The 24,165-nt window shown below is 42.9% G+C and overlaps 1 long non-coding RNA gene across 1 annotated transcript; it reads left to right on the forward strand.

Annotated features, from left to right (window-relative positions):
* Window positions 1–8: 8 nt before the first annotated feature.
* Window positions 9–5,925, forward strand: LOC105236002. The gene is made up of 3 exons (XR_002141983.2): window positions 9–453; window positions 1,129–1,313; window positions 3,925–5,925. It is a non-coding gene; the product is annotated as an uncharacterized LOC105236002 (long non-coding RNA).
* Window positions 5,926–24,165: the final 18,240 nt, after the last annotated feature.

Genomic DNA, 24,165 nt, shown 5'->3' on the forward strand with positions numbered 1-24,165 from the left:
GGGGGAGGGGGAGGCGCGGGGAGCTCGCCGCCGCTCCTCGCTTGGGCAGGGGAGAAGACGCCCCCCACCCCCTCTAGTTCGGCCTCTCCATTCAAGTTCGCCGACCCCGGCCGCCGGGATCCGGGGATGGCACCAGCCGCCCGCCCAGCTCTGCGCCCTTTTTCCAGCCATCGCGCAGAAATTTAGGTCAAGGACGTCGGGATCAAACCCAAACCCTGGCGCTCCTCGGCGGGCCCGAGACCCCCCAGGATCGGGGAGCTTCAGGATTGAGGAGACCCTCCCGCACAAATAGCAGCCACAAGTTTTATTTTCTTTTGGCGCTGGAAGTTCTCTCTGGCTCTCGCTCCACACCCGCACGTCTTGCGCCGCTCCCCGCCCTTCCCCGGCGGAGGTACGAATCCGTGCCGGGGAAAGGTTATTTTGGAACTTTGAGAAACTGACGCGATTCCAGCGGTGAGAAAGTGCCGAAGAAAGGGTTTCCGCGTTAATCATACAGAGTTAAAAAATATAATAAAATAGGTTTACAGGGGTCAAGGTCAAATGATTGGGGTTCAAAGTAAATTTTTGTATATAGTGAGATATAGTTTTGAATCATCTCTGGGATGGCTGGGAAGGGTGGTTTTCAGGAAACCTCTCTCCAACCGGTTCGTTATATATTTATTTTTTATTATTATGCTGAGATAGTAAAATGCATGAGGTTGAAATAGCCCAGGACCCCCCTCCCCAATCTGGGGAGGTGGCTGAGGGTAGCAGAAGGCTTCAAACACACTCACCCCCTACCACCTTGGTAGCAGTGTGGTGCCACACAGGTCCTGGCACACAGTAGGTGCTTAATAAATACTGGTTTCTTCCCTCCCTACCCAGCAAAAAGACGATGCTTGTAGCTTCCCAAAGGCATCGCATGCTTCCCGAGCAGATTCCAGGCTGGCCGGATACAGACTGGATTCAATTTATGGGGTATTGAAAACAATAAGGATACAATTATCCATATTGTTTTAAATTATTACGATAAATTGAGTTAATATGGCATGAGGGGCAACAAATTTGTGGTTCATCAAATACTCAGATTAATGTTAAGTATCAATTGATGCCCAATTAACACTTGTCCATTAATTTTCATGGGATTAGGACACAATGGAATACACTCAACACCAGAACTGTACCGAACCCACCGCAGTCATGGCAAAGTGGACCATTTGGAAAATCCCAACACTAGCCAAAGCCTTGGATGACCAGATTCTTCATCTCCCTGCCTCCTAAATTTGGGATAATTCCTCACTGACAGGATTGATGGGGTGAGAGAAGAGATTGAAGTAAGTAAATATAAAAGTCTCTTTTTTATTGCAAACCTATGGGGATTGTGCTTATTATCAATCATTACTTACTATGATTTTTTTGAAGGCACTTTAGAACTTTAAACCACAAACCCAGGCATTTTCCCGTCACTCCAAGCTGCTTCCCAAATCATCTGGGGTCTCCGCGGGTTGAAGAAGCCAGTTGTTATTATGGTGATTGTTTATTATGACTATTCTCAATAACAAAATGCAGACAACAGAGCTAATTGGATTTTGTTTGGGATTTTTTCACTAGAACCACAGACCATCAGAGGTAGAAAGGCCTTTCCCGATCCAACCCTCTCGTTTTTTCATGAGGGTCCCAGAGGAGCCAAGCTCACCAAGCTAGACCCCACCCCCACCAGTCAGTCAGCTCCTAAGAGGAGCTCTGGCCCTCACTCTGATGCCCTTTGGCTCTGTTGCATGCATATTTATTCTGTCCTTCACAAGGCAAGAGTGGATGCCCTTGTTCCCTGTTGTAGACCTACGCAAGCTGACACTGAACTGAATTAAAACCCTGAGAGGGGCTAGCACGCGATTATAAAGTCACTGGTGGAGAGAGAGCGTGGTCTTATATTTCCGTGACTACATTGTTTTTACTTGTTGATTTTTTGTTTATATGGTATGATATTTACTCTTCTTGGGCTATCATTCTATGAGTTTTTGACAAATGCATAGGATTGCGTTGTCTCCACAATAGCCAATCCAAGATGGAGAAGAGTTTCACTGTCCCAAAAAATTCTCTCTTGCTGCCCTTTTGCACTATGTTATTTGGGGTAACTCATTATTTATTATGCATTTCTTCTCCAGCTCACTCGCTTAATGCAGCCCTGGGTCAGGAGAATTCCAGCAGCGCACGATGTCAGTGCTCTACCCTCTCTACTGCCCGTGACACTGTTAGACATTGCCTTCGTGTAACTCACTCTTCCCTTGGCATCCTTGATGCCCACATTCTTTTGGTTTTCCTCCTACCTCTCCAGCCGCTCCTTCTCTCTTTACCCTGACTCCTCCTCTGCCTTTCCTTTAAATATTTGTGTTCATTCTCTTCCCCAGTTACACACCGTCCCTGGATGAGCTGCTCTGAACCGTGGGTTTAAATACTACCTACTTGCCGAAGCTCCTGCAATTTAAATCTCCGGCCTGAGCTCTCCACAGAGCTCCAGGTTCTGGTTAATTTCCCATTCGCCATCTCCACTTCACCTTTCTGTAGGTACCCCGGACTCAACATGCATGCCCAAAAACACATGCGTGCGTTTTCCCCCTGATCCTAAAACTCTCCTTAAGTTTCCCTATGTGGGTCAACAGAACCCCAGCCATCCTAGAGACAAGGTTGGCCCTTCTCCAGGTTGACGTATTCCCATGTGCGATCTGTCATGAAGGTGTGTGGGTTTCACTTCCTACGTTTCTCTCAAATTCATCTTTCCTGCTGCGGCATCCCACATTTCCCACTTGAGCCCCTGTGATAACCTTTTAAGCGTTCTTCCCATACCATTTCTTACTCCATTAATGTGCCTGGAAAGCTTTCTCTGACTGGGTCAAATCCCCCTTGGTAGGCACTGTTATCTTACCACGATGTCCTCTATGTACCTTACCCTGTGCAGTCATCTGCTTTGTTGCTCATCTCTCCACCCAACCATAAGCTCTGCCCTCCTCCACACATTAGCACAGTGCCTGTTAGTGCATGGTTGACACTCAATGTGAACAAATGAAACGATGAATGAATGAATGAAGGTCAACATCTAATTTAATTGTAGGATTTATTGTATCCATGTCCATAAGTCAAATTGGCTGCAATTTTCCGTTTTTGTATTGCCTTTGTCTGGTTATACTGGCCTCATAAAATGAACTAGTAAATGTTCCTTCTTTTTTCATTTTCTGGAACAGTGTGTATAAAATTGGAATTATGTGTTCCTTGAATGTTTGGTAGAACTTTCCGGTAAAATGTCTGGGTATGGGATAAACATTTCCTAGGTTGATTTTTAACTACTGATTCCATTTCTTTAGTGGCCATGGATCTCTTTAGGTTTTATATTCTTCTTGAGTCAGTTCTTACACATTATGTTTTTCAAGGAAATTATTCATAGCAACTAGGTTTCCAAATGTATTAACAAAATGCTGTCGATAATTTCCTCTTAATATATTTTAATCTCTGCTGCATCTGTCCATTATGTTCATTTTTTCATTCCTAGCATTATTGTGTATGTGTCTTCTCTTTTCTGGATCAGTGGTGCCAGAGGTCTCCCTCTATTTAACTAATATTTCTTCTTTCTACTAGTGTTTTCAGAGAATCAGCTTTTAGTTTGGTTAACACTATTTTTCGGGTTTTATTAATTTTTGTTTTTACATGTTATTCTACATCTTATATTCTTGTGTATAAGAATAAGAGCATGTGTAGCATATATAAGAATATATGCCACATGTAAGAATATACATATTGTATACTATTAATATATATCTTGTATTATTTTCTTCTGCTCTCTTGGGTTTATTCTCTTGCTGTTTAAACATTTTTTTAAATTGGTGGCTTAAGTAATTAATTTTCAGCCTCCTGTTTTTTTTTTTCTAAAGATTTTATTTATTTATTTGACAGAGATAGAAACAGCCAGCGAGAGAGGGAACACAAGCAGGGGGAGTGGGAGAGGAAGAAGCAGGCTCATAGCAGAGGAGCCTGATGTGGGGCTCGAACCCATAACCCCGGGATCACGCCCTGAGCCAAAGGCAGACGCCCAACCGCTGTGCCACCCAGGCGCCCCTCAGCCTCCTGTTTTCTGATTGTAACATAGAAGACTATGGATTTCACTCTGAGTACCACTCAAGCTACATTCCACAAGATATAGAGAATTTTTATTATCATCCCAGGCGAAGAATAGATTTCAAATACGATTTCTTCTTTGGCTCAATACATGTGTATCTTTATATTTCTAAACATAAGGTTTTTGTTTTGATTTTTAGTTATTTATATCTAGGGTAATTGAATTAGGGTCAGAGAAGGTGGTGTGTATAAAACAGATTCTTGTTATTTGTTGAGTCTTGCTTTGCCAAATGGTCAATCTTTATAAATATTCCATGTGGCTTTGAAAAGAATATTCCATATGGCTGGCTCAGTTGGTGGAGCACGCAACTCTTGATCTTGGGGTCAAGAGTTCAAGCCCCATTTTGGACATAGAGCTTACTTAAAAAAAAAAAAAACAGAATGGGTATGCCTTAATTGTTAAGTGTAGCATACCATATAGATCTATCAAATCAAGCTTCTTAATATGTTATCCAGATTTTCTGTAGCCTTACTAATATTTTGTTTGTTTAATCTATCACTTTTTGTAGTAGTATATCAAAATCTCCTTATATGATTGAATTTGCCAGTTTCTCCTAAAAATCTCTCAAATTTTATTTTTCCTATATTTTAAAAATATGTGATAAGGCATGTCAAAAAGGGCTGTTAATATCTCCTACTATGGCTGTGCATTTTTCTATTCTTTACATTTTATTTGTCTTACTTTTTGCTTTATGTATTTTGAAGCTATGTTATTAGGTACATGCAAGCTTAGATATACTGTTTTCCCAGTGAATTGTTTCTTTAATATATACAGTTGACCCTTGAACAACACAGGTTTGAACTGTGCAGGTCTGCTTATATACAGACTTTTTTCAATAAAGATAGTACAGTACTGTGAAATTACTGTATATTTTCTCTTCTATTTTCTTAATAACATTATTTTTTCTCTAGCTTACTTTATTGTGAGAATACAGTATACAATACATATAACGTATAAAGTATGTAATTGTTATTTATTGTGAGAATATGGTATATAATACATACACAAAATATGTATTAATTGACTCTTTATGTCTTCCAGTCACGATAGGCTATTGGTAGTTAAGTTTTGGGGGAGTTGAAAGTCATATGCAGATTTTCACCTGCTCAGAGGGTCATCATCCCTAACCCCTGCATGGTTCAAGGATCAACTATACACAAATGATCTTTAACCATAGTACTCTTAGATTGAAAGTCTGCTTTGCCTGTGAAAAATATAACTACTCCAACTTCTAATTAGCATTTGCCTGGCATTATCTTTTTCCATCCTTTACTTTCAACCTTTCTATGTCTATAAGTTTTATGTGAGTCTCTTATAGACAGCATGTAGCTGGATCTTGTTCATTCACTTATTTGGTTAGTAAGTTTTGTTGATTTACATTTAATGTGATGTTTTTAATGAAACTTAGGGGTGCAAAAATATATTAACCACAATCTCTGGGATTAACACACTGTCATCATTGGGTATATTCATGGCCTTATTTTATTTTGTTTTTTGATATTATGAACACCTATAAACCTGTTATTCAATGAGAGAACAAAAGCCGTTAACAATGACGTACAACTACCTATATGCTTCTCCCCTATCTTTTCTTCCATCTGAAGTAACCACTAATCTCAATCTTGCATTTATTATTATTTTGCTTTTTAAAAATTTTTATCAAATGTTCATCACATACTTGTTTTAAGTTATTATGAAACATTTCTGAGGTTTATATTTTTTGCCCCACATCATATTGTTAAGGTTCAGCTAGATTATTACATCTGGTTGTCGTTCTTTTTTTTTTTTTTTTTTTAGGATTTACTTATTTATTTGAGAGAGAGCACGAGCATGTGCACACAGAGGGAGAGGGAGAAGCAGGCTCCCTTCTGAGCAGGGAGCACGATGTGGGGGCACCATCCCAGGACACTGAGATCATAACCTGAGCCGAAGGCAGACGCTTAACCAACTGAGCCACCCAGGCGCCCCGGTTGTATGCATTTGTATTTCTGATTGTATAATACGCTATTGGGTGCCGCTGCCACGGTTTATTTTGTCCATTCTTCGGTCACAGGACTTTGAGTTGTTTCCATTTTTTGCTGTTATGAGCAGTGCTATAGTGAACATTCTTGTCCTCTGGTGCATGTGGGCAAGAAATCTTCCTTGGAGTGATGACTGTGTCATAAGGTATGGGAATGTAAAACCGTACAAAATAATGCTAAGCAGTTTTCCAAAGTGCCGTTGCACTTTGTGCCCCCGCTATCAACAGGTAAGACAGCCTACTGGTCTACTGCTGACTGACGGTTTGGAATCGATGCGTTCAGTCTCATTTTGCACCTTTTGCTTATTTGCTTTCTCTTAAGTTTTCGTTTACTTCCTTTCTTCTTTTCTATCAAATTGATCAAGAATTCTTTGTTCCCCTTTTCTCTTAATTTAGCAGCTGTAAGTTCTACTTCTCTGCTTTTAGTGGTTATTTTAGAATGTTTAACACTAGATCCAGCCCCACTACAACCATACGGGAAGCTAAGAATGATTCCACTTCAGTTCTGTCCTTCCTCAGACATGTTACTGTCGCTTGTTATTGCAGACTCACCTGCTTTTAATACCCCTACATTTAATCACTGTTGTCACTTGAGTTTTATGCAGTTCTTGTGTAGATTTGCTCAAGTTTACCAATTCCTTCACCTTTGTTTCTGGCCTACTCTTCCTCTTTTCTAATTACCAGCCCTTTTCCTTCAAACATACCCTTTAGTATTCCTTTCAGGGAGGTTATGTGAGTGACCTGCTTTCTCCATTAACATAGAATGGCTTGAGTGCACTCTCATTCTTGAATGATGATTTCTCTGGGGATAGAATCTAGATTGAAAGTTATTTTACCCTCAAGACACATCTTGTTGTTTATCTATTGTTGAGACGTTTGCTGTCGGTCTGATTGTCATTCCTTTGTAGGTAATCTGGCTTTTCCTTCTGGTTTTAAGATTTTCTCTTTGTCTTTGGCTCCCTGCGGCCTTGGCCTTACTGTGCTGTGTTCAGGTGTGATTGTCTTTTTATTTACCTGGTTCAAGATTCATTGTACATCCAAAATCTCAGGGTTCATGTATTCTTACCAAATTTGCAAACCTTTCAGTCATTGTCTGTATAAATCCTATGTCCCCTACATTCTCTCTATGTTCTCCTTCTGGTACCTGTGTTAAGTGTATAATGTACCATCTCTTTCCGGGCAACACTCTGAACCTTTCTCTCACACTTTCCTTCACTTTGTCTCTCTGGGATGCTTACTGGGCAATTTCTCAGTTTTTTTCTTCAGCGATGGCGAATCCACAGTGTAACTCACCCACCGAGCTTTTCATTTCAGTGACTATATATGTCATTTCCAAAGGTTCTATTTAGTTCTCTTTCAAATCTACCTTTTTTAAAATACTGTTATTTTCTCATGGTCCAAATGTTCTTTTATGTCTTTCATAATTTTAAACTTATGTACTTTGCAGTCTCTCTGATAGTTGTGTTTCCTGAGCTTCCTTGGTCATGGTGGATTATATGCACGTATATTTTGTAGTTTGGAGTAGGGTCTTATCTTCGCTTCTCAGTTTTGGGTTTCCCGATTCCTGGATCATACAGGTAGGGTAAATTCCAGCCCCAAACTGACGTGAAGGCTGGGTTGTAATCCCAAATTCTCAGTGAAGACTTCTTTCTCCACGTTTAAATCATGCCAAGACAGTGAAATTTTCTTATCTTCCTGTGCCCCTAGGGTTTTTTTCCCAGTGAATTATTTCTAAAGTGATTCATCCTTTTGAGGGTTCTAGCGTAATGTGGGGATGTCAGTACCACCTTCTCACTTTGAATGGGCTCAAGCCACAGTCTCCTTCCCGTGTGAATGTCAAGGCCAACAACCTGCCCAAGACCAGCTCCGTCTCAGCTTACTTGCTCACCATACTAACTGCCATTTCCCTCTTGCTTCTGGCACCGGGGGCCTGTCCTGACTGTCTCATGAACTCATTTCAGTGGGTGTTTATTGCATTTTGACCAATGTTTAGAGATGGGCTATCGTGGGAGGATGACTGAAATTATTTCATCTGCCATATTGCCAGAAAGGGAACACTCTTCCATTTCAGTTGTTTAATGTCTTCCATTGCAAATGCATTTTTTCTTAGAGTACTGTGGCACCTAAGATTTCAGAATAATTTCTCTTCTGAATAATCTTTTTTTAATTTTTATTTTAAATTGAACTATAGTTGAACTCATGCATAATCTTTTATGGGCGAGGTAGCATTGGCATTATCTCCAGTGAGGCAAACACAGGTCAATGCAGCTATCCCTTCTAACCTGCAGCTATCCCTTCTAACCACCTGGGAACTTCACAAAATACAGATGCTTGGCTCCGCCCACAAGATTCTGATTTAATTGGTTGGGAGACCACCTACCTAGGCAGTGGTCTTTTTTAAAACTTCCCAAGTGGTTCTAATGTGCAACCAAGGCTAAACACAATTATTTAAAACGTACTAAGGAAAACAAGCAAGCCATAATGATCCCTGGGCTCTACCCCAGAATGTCTGATTTATTTTGCCTGGGGAGGGGCCCCAGGCATCATATTTTTCTGACATTTCCCTCATGATTGCAGGCTTGAGCACCATTGATTTTTCCTGGGCACATGCAATCAGAGGGAGGCGTTCAACTAATGTTTGAGCTGGAAGCATGAGAAGTAATCTAGCCAAGCATATGCATATGCTAACTGTCCATCTGATTCCTAAGGACCTTTTAATTATAAAGATTCCTAGAGATTATTGGGGAGCTGGGTGGCGCAGTCAGTTAAGTGTCCAACTCTTGATTTTGGCTCAGGTCATGATCTCAGGGTCATAAGATCAAGCCCCGCATTGGGCTCTGTGCTGGGCATGTAGCCTGCTTAAGATTCTCTCTCTCCCCCTTGCTCTGTCCCTACCCCCCCACACACACATGCATACACATGCATGTGTGCTCTTTCTCTCCCTCTCTTTCTCTCTATTTCTCTCAAAAAAAGAAGGAGAAAAAAAGGTTCCTGGAGATTATAAGGCCAGTGAGTTTTTCATTCCCCCGAGGACTGTGATAGGCAACTAAGTTTGGAAACCATTTAGCTAACCCATTTTGTTTTACAAAGGAGGAAACCATCCCCAAGAGAAGTGTTTTCTTTGCAAAGTCACAGAGCTGATTCAGAGGATAGCTGACTCCTACCTTCCAGTCTAATGTCCATTTCATCCATTTCCAAACATAAACCCCACTACTGCTTTTAGACTATCTTGGTCATTTTAAAGAGTGAGATTTTGAATTTGGGTGCAGTGACTTCAGGAATGGGGGTTTTCTGTTCTGCTTTGTGTGTGGATGGCACAGTGGAGGGAAAGTAAAACAGCCGGCCACCTGGCATCTAGGGTCATCCTAGTAACTTGGTGACCTTGAGCCGATAAGGACCATGCATCTCAACTGCCCCATCTGTAAATAGAGGGTCGTGGTGGTTTTAAAATAGGACCACAATGTTTTTAATACTCCTCTAAGAAGTGGAGCCTCGTTCCCCTCCCCCGAGTGTCTGCCGTACTTAGTAACTGGTTTCTAATGAACAGCATGTGAGGGAAATGATGGTAGGTGAATTCCAAGGTAGGTCACGCAAGGCATCATGGCTTCCACCTTGCTCTCTCTCTTGGACCACTTGCTCTGGGGGAAGCCGGCTGCCATATCATGAAGACCATCAAGTAGCCCAATGGAGAGGCCCATGTGGAGAAGAACTGAGGTTTGCTGTCAGCAACGCCATCTTGCCAGGATTGTAAGTTAGACACATAAAAGGCAGATCTGCCAGCCCCAGTCAAGCCTTCAGATGACTGCTACCCTGGCATAGGCCTTGACTGCAACTTCCTGAGAGACCTTGAGCCAGAACCTCCCAACGAAGCCATTCCTGATTCCTGACCCTCAGATACCATGTGAGATAGTAAAGACTTGTTGTCTGAAGCTACTAAATTGGGATAATTTGTTACCCAGAATAGATAACGAATACAGAGATACTTCAAAACACACTAAAATAGAGCTGCTTACTTGATAGGCTTGCACCAGGATTCATATGCTAACATTTATAGAGCGTTTTAGTTAGACTCTGGCCAAATGAACTGCATATGAGATATAAAGTAGCGATTGCGTATTATTAATGTTACCAGATTGCAACACATTTCGTGTTCAATTACCTAAAATGCTCTTTCTGGAGCATCGCTTTGCTCATCATCTTGTCCCCACTGCGCACTTACAAAAGGTCACTGTCAAGATATAAAAGTATATATATATGATTTAAATGTCTTGACTCAGTTGCTAACAACCGTGAGCATGTTTTCAAATTGGAAAAGCAAGATTAATTTAAACTTGCTCTTTTTCACACGATGTACTTTGTTTACTTTTCAGGATTGCATTTCACTGCCAAGCCAAGTGCCTCTCTGATTAAAGAGTATGTTCACTTCATCTCTCATAGTCTCTCACAAGCCTGCCCTTAAGAACAGACAGGGCAGACTTTGCACCAAAAAAGCAAACCATATTTTTACCAGAAACTATTTACTGAAATGAGTTTTTATTCATGAAAATCTCACCCAAGTATAAATTTCACATCTAAAAGTAATGGGCCCTTTGTATTTCCCTTCAATAAATAAATAGCTTCTTTCCTCAAGATTTACAACATATAAGCATGCTCTTAAATTCAAAGCTGGTTGGTTTTCTTCCAAGAAGTAGAAAATATGCATGTGCACACAGACCTTTCGTTGGTTGGTCCTTCTTCGAGATCTGTGTAAAGTGGGAAAGCCAAGATGGTATCTTTCTAACCGTCGTAACTGGAGGTATAAAATATCTGGGAAGAAATGAACAAAGGCAGAGGGTGTAAGGCTGAAAGCGAAACTGTATTTTTCAAACACTCTTTACTTATCTAACATATAAATATCTTTATGTGTAATTTACTCCCAACATTGGCTGGTATACTTAGAGACATAAGAGTCTATTTAAACGGAGAAAATTTGCTTTGCTTTGTTATTTCTTTCCCAGACCAGGGAGGGAAACGCAAAAAAAAAAAAAAAAAAAAAAAAAAGCTCCCTAATGGAGGGAGGGGTTGGGGAAACATAGTTAGCCAAAATTTTTCCTTTTTCCCTTTCCATGTTCCCATAGGACACAGCTAGAAATCTAGTGTGGTGGTTGAAGACTTTTGCTTCTTTTTGTCCCCTCTACCTTCCGCTTTCCTCGTTCCCAACTCGAAATGATCACACCCAACCAGGGCAAATGCTGCTTACAAGTTTAGCTGAGTGGGAAAAAGTCAGACTCCTAATAAATGTCAACATCGTTTATGGAGTGACCGCAGCGAGGATCCTTCTAGGTGCGGTGGTGGACAGGGGCTTGGACATCTTCATTCTTCAGGAGTTATAAGAGGTGGACAGTAGCTTGGGGTTGGGTGCGAGGCTGGCTCCAGCCCCTCTGGGGGGCAGCTCCCTGCAGGGGACACCCTGTGCCATGCTGGTGAGCCCCCTCCCCGACCATGGCTCCCTTAGGTGAGTGTGGGCATTGCAGGCACAGGAGAGAAGCCTCTGGAATTAAACAGAAAGTGACCATTTTCATGGACAATCTCCCAGAGCTGCTCTCCCATGCAGCTGAAAGCTGTTTAACTGCCGTTTGTCGTTCAGTCATCATTATTCTTATACGTGTAGGTAAATATTTTATTAAGCGTCTCCGCTGCTTGGCAGGTAGGGAGCCCTTTGCCTGCTAGACCTGGCGGGTGCCCAGTGCTGCCCGGGAAGGTGGGAGAACGGCGGGCTCCTTGAACACTCGGTGGTGTTAATAGAGCGGTGGTCCTTTCCACCTGGAAACCATTTTCTCCTCTGGCCTCTCGAGCTTAATCTTCCATTTCTTCTTCTTTTTTTTAATCAGTTACCAATTTGGTCTTGATGAAAGGTGCCGGGGCCTGCAGGAGAAAATGGCTATGCCTTTCAACTCCACCTGGAAACGGTTGACTCGGTGCCGCGGTCACCTTCCCTTACACCTCTGCACTCATTTGGGCACTTGCCCCATCCCCACCCTGCTCTGCCTTGCCGAGCAGAAACTTCCGTGTCACAGCTGGAAATAAGCAGGGGCCCCTCCACGCAGGCCCCCTTACACACGCCGCAGTTCTGTCTGGGACCTCCAAACATTCCCCTAGGCTTTCACCGTCTAGCCTCAGACCCCATCAGCTTGCCAGGTCGCCCGCAGCCAGCCCCTAGCTCAACCCACAAAACCACCCGTTAGTTTGGATCAATGTTGGGTCCACTTCTTCAAAATCCTTAGCTTTTTACCATTTACCCAGTATTACAGATGGCCAAAACAGCAGTAGGAAGCCTGGCTGTGGTGTCATCCCGTCATCTCTCTGGGTCTTTGGGAGGCCAACCGGACAGGATCTCTTCCCCTGTGAGGAGATCCAACTGTGGAGGACCGTGGGTATGACGCCCTCTTCTGGTGGATGCGAGGAACGCCTACTTGCGCCCATGCGTTTCAGTTCCCTCTGCTGGTGGAGGAAAGAGAAGCTGCCTCTTGCCTCTTGGGCCCCAGATTCCAGAGCTGGGAGGGGGTGGGGGCTGCCATCAAATTGTGAGACCCAAGCCTCACAGATCCTGAGGTTTCCTGAAGCTGAAACCAAGGCCCACCACGATAGCCCGCACTGCAGTTTCTACAGTTAACAGTTCGAAGTGGCTGAAAAACAAGGGAAGGGAAGGGTAAGGAAGGGAGAAAGCACTGTAACCCCCGCAGGGGGTTCAAATAGGCGGAAATCAAATCTACGTAGCTACACGTGGTATGGACACACAGAGAGGGAAGAAAGGAATCAGAGAAAAGATCAGGAGGGAGGACAATGGAGGACAGACTTCACAGCAAATCGCTGAGTAAGACGCTCGTGCTAAAAATAATATCGCTTGGAGAGGGCATAAGAAACCAAAGATGTGGCTGTGCCCATGGGTGGCGGGAACAAGAGGCTGTGCATAAAAACACCCAGAATTAGAACAAGATGAAGAAAGGACCGTCACCCAAGAGGAGAAGGAATGAACATAAGAATAAATTGAAGTGAACCAGAAAATTAATTTTATCACCATCCTCTTGCTTCCGTGGTTCAATGATGCTGGAGCCCCCCCCCCAACAGTGGATGGCCACACCTCTGGGTTCTGAGCAGACCCCAGGACCCCATCACCCACTCAGCAGATGCCACACAAGAAAGGAGGGCGAACCCTGGCTTTGTATCTTCTAGTCTGGATCACAGATAATCATGAACATTCCAAAAATCAATTGCCCAAGTGGCTGATAGGGAGGTCTGGCTTGACAGAAAGCGTTCATGAGGAAGACCCAGGGGGTTAGCTGATCACAAGCTTGATGTGAACCTACAGCGCCAGGAGGCTGTTGAGAACCCTAATGCAATCTCAGGCTCTATTAATAGAACGGCGGAGTGTGGAAGGAGGGAGGCCGTAATCCCAGCGCGTGCTGGCAGGTCAGGCCACATGCAGTTTTATGCTCAGTCCTGCGGGCTATATTTTAAGAGAGGCACTGGCAAATTCGAGCCTGTTCAGAAGAGCATGAAAAGGACTGGATGCCAGTATTTAGACAGCATCGAGATTAGCTTGACAGTCCTTTTACGATTGGCAAAATTGGAATGCATATTGCATTGAAGACAGAGAATCTCAGTAGCTGGGACTGAGAATTGTGCTTTCGGGATTTACTTAGCCTCTCTGAGCCTGTTGGGGTGCCCTTTCTATATAATGGGGCTACTACTCTTGCCCCGACCTACCTGCAAGCATAGTTTGAAGGACGGTCTGCTCAGTTGGGCTTGTATACTGAGCATATCCCTGCTGTCCACTCGATGCCAGGCACGAGGGCACCGAGAGGAGCTTGGAGTCTAGTCTGTGTTAGGGACACAGGCCCATAAGCAGGCATCTTGCATATAACATGACAGATGATAATAGATACATGCATTGATTTGAAATGAGATGTAATTAATGTCTTATCAGGAAAGAATGACAAGAGAGAAAAACAGTCTTCAGGGCATATGCACTTGCAAGTGTAAAGGAAAAAAATTGTTGGAGGTCAGAGAAGAGAGTCCATGAGTGAGGAAAGATTAGAATCGGGAAATTTCAGAGTCAGGAACGACTGTTGAAAGGTCTCCACACTGTCAGGTGCCACTAAGAAATCCAGGAGGAAGAGGAGAAAAGCTGAAATATTTCCAGAACATTCCCTGGATGTGGAGGTTAGGAGTTCATCCTTAATCATCAAGAAACACCTTTTGGGAAAATGCTGGAGGCAGAGACGGATTTCATTTAGGACGTTTGTGGAAGGATGCATTTACTGGACACCTGCTGCACACCTAGCATGATGCTAAGCACTGTGGAAGTTGGAAAAGCATAAGACTTTGTTGGAGCCCACGTCGGTAGTGACTGGTGAGTGAAGACTAACGCCTACATCCATTAGAGAAGACTAGAAGATGATTACATAAACCGTTCAGCTGGGCGAGGCAGACAGTGGTTTAAATGGCCAGTTGGTTGACCCATGATGTCCTTACGCTTATGAAAGCCAGAAGAAGAAAAGATGGTGGCTGTGCATTCCAAATATGGTGAGCCTGATTCTAGTCTTCCACCTCCCCGTGTCCCTTGGGAAGTTTCCTCTCCTAGAAGTGTTCAGAAACACAATTCTTGTCTTAAATGTCCCTCGTGTTTGCTTCCATTTTGTTATTTACCAGTGAAATTAATATTACTCTCTACCCTGCTCACATTCTAGATCCAACGTGCGTTTTTTCATCAGCGGGTTTGTGTTTGGTAGATTAGTTATTCATGTATAATGCAGGACGACAAGAGCTGTCGTACAGAGCAATGATTGTGGAGAATACAGGCATACAAGCTCTGGGGTTGGCTTCTTTTTTTCTTTTCTTTTTTTGGGGGAGTTGGTGGTGGTGGTGGGCGGGGAGGCAGGTTAGGAAGGCTTTTGGATTACTTACAGATGTTGAAATTCTCTTCTTACCAAACTGGTGACCGAAGCAAAATTGGGGGAATTAAAGTAAATGGGGTTGGCTGCGCATCCCCCAGTCTCCTTGATCTGCCTCATGGGTCCCTCATGGACTCCTGGATCTGTTCTCCACAATCGCTCACATCATCCCACTTCTCTGGACTTGAGTTTCCCCATCTGTATCATGTCCAATGTATCTTTTTTCTGTGTTGGCTTCTTTCATAGGTTAAATTTTTGTAAAGGGAATCCACCTTATAGATGAATTCTTCCTCTAACTTATCCTCTGGGTCTTCCCTCGGAGTAGCCAGAGAGGTCTCTTTAGGACGCAAATCCAGTCCCTCCAGTGGCTTCCCACTGCACTCAACCCCTTTGGTGTAGCCTTAAAGGCCCTACGTGATCTGATTCAGGCCTGCTTTTCCAATCTATATCATGCCATCATCCCCTACCATTTCTCAAACAAGATGAATAACTTTCGCTCCTGAGGCCCTTTGCATATGCTGTTCATCCTGCTTGGAATGTCCTTGCTCCACTCCCTGAATGGACATCTCCCTATTACTTTCCAAATCTTAGTTCAAATACCACCTCCTTGCAAATGCCTTTTCTGCTCAACCTCTCTCAAGTCACCTCCCCACCCATTGCTTTCTTGTTCATTGCCGTATTTATTTCCTGCTGGGAGCCCAGCTGAGGGCCTCAATTAGCCTCTATTTCCGTCTTTCCATGTGACCGCATGGGCTTCCTAACAGCATGGAAGCTGGATCTCAAAAGAAAGGAAGAAGAAACACCCAAATCCAAAATGTTCTCCAGCATCCCCAAATCCTTTTCCAGCACCTATCCTAGTTTCTGTTCTTTGCCTTTCTCACTCTCTGAAATTATTGTGCTAATTTCTGATTCCTTGCTAATTGCTGGCTTCCTCCCCCCATCCATGAGGATGTACAATCCATGAGGGTAGAAACCTTGTCTGTCTCATTCACTGCACTTGCCCGGCACAAAAGAAGTACCCAGTCAACATTTGTTGAATAAGTGACTTTTAAATGTTCAGAAATAAAGAGAAAAAAGCAATTAAGATACACATGAAATGTAACGAAACATACAAACATACGCACGTTCACAACAAATCAGGCTGCAGAGAACTTTTCAGGATGAGAACTGCAGCCTGAGGGGCAGAGAGCCCACCATGCAGTGAGCCAGGCATGAATCGGATCAGATTTGCAGCCCACCCGCCTCCTGCTCTTCAGAACTCATCACGGAGTTGGCCTGGGAAGGTGGTGACTCAGGCACAGGGACCCAGGACATATAGGACCCTGCAGGGGACCAGGATCAGGACCTGGAGAGCTGGACCTCAAGGGGAAGTAGGCTGTGCCCAGACGTCACAGGTCCCCAACAGGATGGTGTCAGGAGCAGTTCCCTGAGGTCCTGTGCCTGGTGTGGGAGGGCTTTGGGGGCTTTGCTTGAACCCAGGCATCCAGAGGAAGATGATCTTGGTTTAACACAATTCACATCAGCAGCTACTATGCAAAAAACATTGTGCTGCAGTGGGTGATGGAGAGGGGAGAGGCAGGGACGGTGCCCAAGCAGAGTGGCTCTTCGACAAGATCGAGAGGGTAAGTGGCAAGGGAAGGAGACCAGCAGCCCCGCAGTTACAGACAAGGGAGAAGCAGAAAGGCTTCCAAGAGGGGCCAGCGCTGGATGTGGGGAGCCAGGAGGGCTTCCCAGAGGCAGGGAAGCCAGGACATGTTTGGGAATGCCCAGGAACTCCATTATTAGGCTGGAGGAGAGTAGGGTCTGAGAAAGTGCAAGAAGAGCAATTTATTACCAAAAATTTCGGTGAAGTCCCTCAGAACCGATCCCAGAAGCCAGGAGCTGGAGTCTCGGACTGAAAGCAGAGAAAAGTGAAGAGCAGTTTCAGAGCTTTCCGGAGAAGAGGAGGAAAGGGGGGATCCGGGCAGGCAGAAGTACAAGCCATCCACCCTGCAGCAATGGAAGAGGAGTCCAGAACCACATCTGGGGCATGTCGCAATTGAACGAAGTGTAAGTGGCTGTGGAAAGGTGCGTGTATGAGGGGATTTGGGGGTAGAGTAATTATAAAAGCAGAAGGGTGGGGCTGAACAAACTGATTCCGAAATCAGTGTGGAGCAGCCCATGCTCATAGCAGCACTATGCACAGCAGCCCGAGGGTGGAAACACCCCTGCGTCCATCACAGATGCGTGGAGACACAGAACCTACAATGGGATATTATGCGTCTATGAAAAGGAATGAGGAAGTGACCCAGGCTACAGTGGGAAGGAACCTTGAGGACATTATGCAACGTGGAATAAGCCAGACACAGAAGGAGAAATACGGTATGAATCCAGTGATAGAAGGTACTTAGAATAGTCAGATTCATGGGACAGAAAGTAGAATGGGGCTTGCCAGAGTCTGAGGGGAGGGGAGAACAGGAGTTATTGTTAAATGGGTACAGAGTTTCAGTGTGGGATGATTAATCCACTCTGGAAGTGGATTAAAAATAGTTCTGGAAATAGTGATGATGATTGCACAATAACATGAGTATACTTAACGTCACTGAGTTGTACACTTAAAAATGGTGAAATGGTACACTTTATGTTGTGTCTATTTTACCACAATAAAAAAAAAAATGGATGTGGAAAATCAGGAAGTCAAGAATATCCAGGATAGCTCTGAGAAAGGAAAGTAATAGGGAGATAAAACCCTACGAGATAGTAACACAAATTGTGAAACCTCAAGAATTAAAACAGTGTGGCACTGGCACATGACTACACAGACAATGGAACAGATAGAAAGTCCAGAAACAGGCCCATATCATTCAAGACTTTCATGTGTGGGAAAGGTGGCATCTGGAAACAGCAGGGAAACCGTGCCGGGAAGAACTGGAGCCATCAGGGGAATGGAGTTGGCTCCTGATCTCATACTTACACCAGGAAGAACTCCAAATGGAAAAGAAATGTAAATGTGAAACACAACCCCATACCAGGACTAGAAGGAATCGGGAGAATTCTTTTTTAACCTCAGAGGTTGAGTCCATATCAGCTGTGACTTTGGGTCACAAGCTCTCTGTGCCTGTGTCATGGGCTTGTTGTGAACGCTGTAGGAGGGATACGTGCGGAGTACTTGGAGTGATGCCCAGTGCACACACAAAACTCAGTAAGTGACCACCACCATCCTTACCGGCATCACCACCATCAAAAAGGATGGAGGGTATTTACAAACTGATATGGAATAAGTATCAAGGTCTGTTAAACAGAAATACAAGGCCAGGTAGAGCAGTATGCACGCAATATGCTATCCTTGGTTTTAAAGGGGGGGTAGAAAAATACACGTGCATATATAACTACATGTATGTGTAAGTGTATATTTATACACACATATACACAATAAACATCTTTGGTCAGGCCACTGCATGACACAACTCCAGGGGGCACAATTCCATTGTATTCTATGTCAGTGGCATCCCAGGAGCTCAATATAAATGGGGTCTCTTGGAGCTGGGCATCACGGTGGCCCTGTTATCTTGACAGCATATGGTAACATGTCTCTGGGAACAAGAACAGGACAACACTGCTCGCCTATGGGGAAGAGACATAGGTGGCTTGGAACACAGGTGTGAAGGAGACTTTTCACTATATGGTCTTTGTGTCTTTTCAGTCTGAAGCTATGTACATGTGTTATGGAATAGTCCTCGTTGCAGAAAATAAAGGGACCTGTGAAAATAGATCAATGCACACATATGAAAGTAATGCATAAAAGTAACAATACACGTCAGGGAATTGGAGAAATACAACGATGTACGAAGGAGAGAATTATAATGATTTTTCTGGTTATCTCTGCATGTCTGTCTGGAGTGCTTTGAAAGGCATCATACAGAGCAGGAGTGGGGGAGCGATAGCCCCAGGCTATCCCTGGCCCACCACCTGTTTGGTTTTTTGTTTTGTTTTGTTTTGTTTTGCTTTTTTTGTGAGTTCAGTGTGGGGCCTGAACTCACGGCCCTGAGACAAAGACCTGAATTGAGATCAAGAGTCAGGTGCTTAACCCACTGAGCCACCCAGGCGGCCCTCAGCACTTGTGTTTGTAAATACAGTTTTATTGAAATGCAGCCACACATTTGGTGACATATCATCTATGGCTGCTCTCCTGCTACATTTAGTTATTGAGTAACTTTGATTTTGGCAAGTTACTTGCTACTATTTCTAGTTCAATGTATAAATCGAGTTCAATCTATAAATGCCCTGGCATGATGCTACTACAAGGCACGGTGAAGGAGTAAGATGAGAGCAATGGGTTATAACAACCATATGAGTTTGGATTTAGGACTTAAGAAAACAAGAAGCAGAGGTGCTCACCACGATGAAGTTAATGTTAGGGTAAGTGGTAACACGCTGAATTTGTGTGCATATGGTAAGAAACAGAGAGACTGACCCTGAGTTGAAGTAAGAAAAACATACCAAGACAGTTGAAAGATTATCAAAGTGGAGAAAATAAAAAAGAAGATATTCTCTCAAATAAACTAGGCTTTATTAAGAAGTATAGTAGTAAAATAATTCCCTAAGTTATGACATGGGATAAGGTGTTAAAAAACGTGAGGAAAGGGCCCCTGGGTGGCGCAGTCGTTGAGCGTCTGCCTTCGGCTCAGGGTGTGATCCCAGCGTTCCGGGATCGAGTTCCACATCGGGCTCCTCCGCGGGGAGCCTGTTTCTTCCTTTCCCACTCTCCCTGTTGTGTTCCCTCTCTCGCTGGCTGTCTCTCTGTCACATAAATAAATAAAATCTTAAAAAAAAAAATTTAAAAAAACATGAGGAAAAAACACACCTCCTATCTTGAAATCTCACCAGACATTCAGTCTCTCAAGGTCCAGGGGGACATTCAAGAGTCATAGGAGACTCAGAACAATTATCTTTTGGGCAGGACAATCCCGTGCCTTGTAGGAGTCTGGCATCACTGGCCCCACATAAATGCTGTTAATGGTCCGGCTCCTCATGACAGCCAAAACAACGCCTTCGAATTTTCAAAACTCCCCTGAAGGGCAGCACCACCCCCCTTGAGAACCACAGATACATGTGAAAGCAATTTGAAAAGTTAAAAGCACTTTTCAAATACACAGTATGATTAATCTACAAAAACGCAGTGGATTTTCAATAGGTACCGTATATCTGCACTATTTACATGAAGACTATCGAATTATAAACACAAGTGTTTTCTTTTTCCATAAAACCAAATTTCCAGTTTTGGAAACATGGCAAGTAAATCAATATACTTACTGAAAACAACTAAACACTCTGGACTCAAAATAATTGAAGGGCATGAATGAATGAACAGAAAAGTTAAGGATCTTTTTAGCCCAGGGATTGAATGATGTGGAGCTCAGAGTTGTCAACGCAGCACAGCACTCCAAGGACATTGGCTGAACCTGGTGAACTTGAACTTTAGTATTCATGGCCTCAAAGATATAAAAAAGAAGCCAAAGCCCCAGGCATGCCCAAGATGGGGAGTCTAACGAGGTCTTCCAACATAAAGATGGGATATCTCCAAAAGCTATTCCTGTAGTGAAAACATGGATTCAGAAATACCTCCAGCTTCCTCCTGGAGACCGCAAGGGAAATCTGCCTCAAATCTTGCAGCTGAGAGGATAAGAAGTGTATGAGTGTGTGTGCGCGTGTGCACACATGTGCCAGGAATCACCACAAGACATTCAAACTACAAGCTGCCCATGACAGTTTATAGCAAAAAATCCACACTCTCTGGGTGGTCTGAACACCCCAAGTGAAGAATGTAACTGGAGTCATCCCAGGATATAGTAATGCCTCCAGCACCTGGCAGAAGAAAAAGTGAATCCTCTACAGAGGAAGCCAAATTTGTCATCCCAGACCTCAACGTAGTCCCACATATAAAATCTCAAGGAAAATGATCAGGTTAAAGTTACATGACAGAGGGAGGGAGGAAAGGAAGGAAGATGCTAAATACACAATGAAATAAGGCACTAAGAACTAAGAGAAAGAAGCATCAGATAGCTGGAACAAACCTGCAAGAACCTCAGAACCTGGAATAGTAAGATGAAGACTATAAAACAACCACGTTTAAATGTTTGGTAAAAAACAAAGTCCATGCATGAAAACCTATACACGAAAAAGAAATGATAAAAAATAAGCAAAATTGAAAAGGAACAAAAAGAGCCCTGTGGACCAAAAAAACCCAAAACAAAACAAAAAAACAAAAAAATCTCAATGGACAGATTTACTGATAAATCACATGTGAAGAGAATGGGTAAACTGGAAGACTGGTCTGAAAAACATTTCCAAATTGCAGCATAGGGAGACAAAGACAAAATATGAAAGAGGAAATAAAGACATGGAGGATAGATCAAGAATTGTAACAAACATCTAATTATAGTCCCAAAATGAAAGGAAAAGAGGATGGGACAGAGTCCACATTTGAAGAGTCAGGACTGAATATCGTCAGGACTCATGAAATACCAATCCACAGAATCAAGGAATCCAAAGAATCCCAAGGAAAAGCTATCTAGATAGATAGGTAGATGCATAGGTAGATAGATAGATAGATGATAGATAGATAGATAGATAGATAGATAGATAGATAGATAGATAGATGACAGATAGATAGATAGATGATAGACAGATAATCATATGTATCACCATGACTATATGTGAATATCCATCACTGTGAAATTGCAGAACACCAAAGACAAAGAGAATACCTTAAGAGAAGTGAGAGAGAGATAGATAGATAGATAGATAGATAGATAGATAGATAGATAATAGATAGATTGATAGATGACAGATAGATAGATAGATGATAGACAGATAATCATATGTATCACCATGACTGTATGTGAATATCCATCACTGTGAAATTGCAGAACACCAAAGACAAAGAGAATACCTTAAGAGAAGTGAGAGAGAAAAGACAGATTTTTTTTTAAGTTTTATTTATTTGAGAGAGAGAACACGAGCATGCAAGTGGGGGGAGGGAAGAGGGAGAGAATCTCAAGCAGACTCCCCACTGAGCACGGAGCCCNTGGAGCCCAACACAGGGCTCAAGCCCACACCCCATGAGATCATGACCTGAGCCAAAACCAAAAGTCGGGCGCTCAACCAACTGAGCCACCCAGGCACCCCAAGACAGATTATTTTTAAAGGAGCGACAGACAACTTACTACTTACTGGTATCAATAGAAATCAAAAGACAGGGTAGAATATCTTCAGTGTGCTGAGAGAAAATAACGGTTGTTTTCAATTCCACATCCATAAGGGCAGGGGAAAAGTCACCTTCAGACAAACAGAAACTGAGAGACTTTGCTACCAATAAACCTTCACACCTGGCAAGAGAAAAATTAGTCCTGATGTGTGAGGTGTGAGGACCAAGAGGCAAAAAACACATAAAAAGTGAAAAACAGATAGAATATTGACTATATAAAGCAACAATGATAATAGGCATGGAATTGCAAACGGAAAACGGACAAAATTAAGAAGCACAGCGGTAATAGCATAGACGTCAGGAAAGTGTAAATGGAAGTTGTAAGGTTTTGATATTTTTCAGAAGAGTAAAATTATTGAGTAACTTTGATGTTGGTAAGTTATTTACTGCTGTTTCTAGAGAAACCACTTACAGAGTAGAAACAGTTCTTAAGCCAGTGGAAGGAAAAAAATGAAAATGGAAAAAACAACAAATCAATCTAGACGAGGGCAGGAGAGGATAGAAAGATAAATGGAACTTGTGGGGAAAACAAATAAAAAACAGGAAATTAAAACCATGATAGCTATGAACCTGAAAATATTAATAATTATAACAAATGTAAATGAATTAAATGCTTCCCCTAAAATACAGAGCTTGTCAGAATGGATTTTTTTTAAACTAACCATATGCTGCTCCTAAGAAACATTTTTTTTTCCTAAGAAACATATCTTAAGCAAGAGCATACAGAGTTTGAAAGTGAAAGGATGAAAAAAGATGTATTAAGAAAAGGTGTGTACAGGGTTTAGCTATCTTAACATTAAGCAATATAAACTTAAGGCAAAAAGTAGGCTACGAACAAGAAAAGTTAAGCAATTAGTTAAACAGGATATTAAATTTATACACTCAATAATTTTCCAAATACATTAAGTCCAAAATTGACAATTACCAAGAGAAAGAAACAAATCAGCAGTCATAATGGGACACTTTACTCACCTTTTCCATTAACTGGTGGAACAAACAGCAAAAGATCATCAATAAGGATATAGGAGATTTGAACAAGCCAATGGACAATATGTCAGCTCAGGAAATGGAGCCCAAGGTGGGATTAGATGTGCCAGAGGTTTACTGAGGAGACTGCCTGCGAAGGAGGAGAGGAAGGAAGCAGTGGTAGACAGGTCTGAAAGGAGTGGGAGAAAGAAGGAAAAAGGAGGAAGAGTTTCAGATTCCAATGTGGTTCTACAAATGTGTTGGCCAGATGGATAGGGTGGCCCTGAGCCGAAGTTGCCCATCAGGGGAACGAACCAGCGCTAACCCCTTGACTGCTCAGTTACGTGCTGGGAACAGCCCAGGGGAAGAGTGGTCTCAGCACAAATATGTTGGTGGATCCAGATTCATAGCAGTTAGGGCTCCGGTCAACTGCTCCCCTCAGCAGGAGAGCTGAATCGTACATGATCGTGACCTCCACAGACAGCCTTAGCAGGACTGGGTGGCACATTTTCACTGCCACCACAGATGAATTCAGAACGCCACTCCCCAAAACTGCAAAAAATACCATCTTTTCAAATACAGAACATGTACAAAAATGGACTATATGCTGGGTCATAAAGTAAATCTCAATACATTGCTTAAGGACTGAAATCCTATAGACTGTATTTTCTTTTTTTTTTTTTTTAAAGATTTTATTTATTTATTTGACAGAGATAGAGACAGCCAGCGAGAGAGGGAACACAAGCAGGGGGAGTGGGAGAGGAAGAAGCAGGCTCATAGCAGAGGAGCCCGATGTGGGGCTCGATCCCACAACGCCGGGATCACGCCCTGAGCTGAAGGCAGACGCTTAACC

The sequence above is a fragment of the Ailuropoda melanoleuca genome, chromosome 13 (genome assembly GCF_002007445.2).
Source record: "Ailuropoda melanoleuca isolate Jingjing chromosome 13, ASM200744v2, whole genome shotgun sequence".
Lineage (NCBI taxonomy): Eukaryota > Metazoa > Chordata > Mammalia > Carnivora > Ursidae > Ailuropoda > Ailuropoda melanoleuca.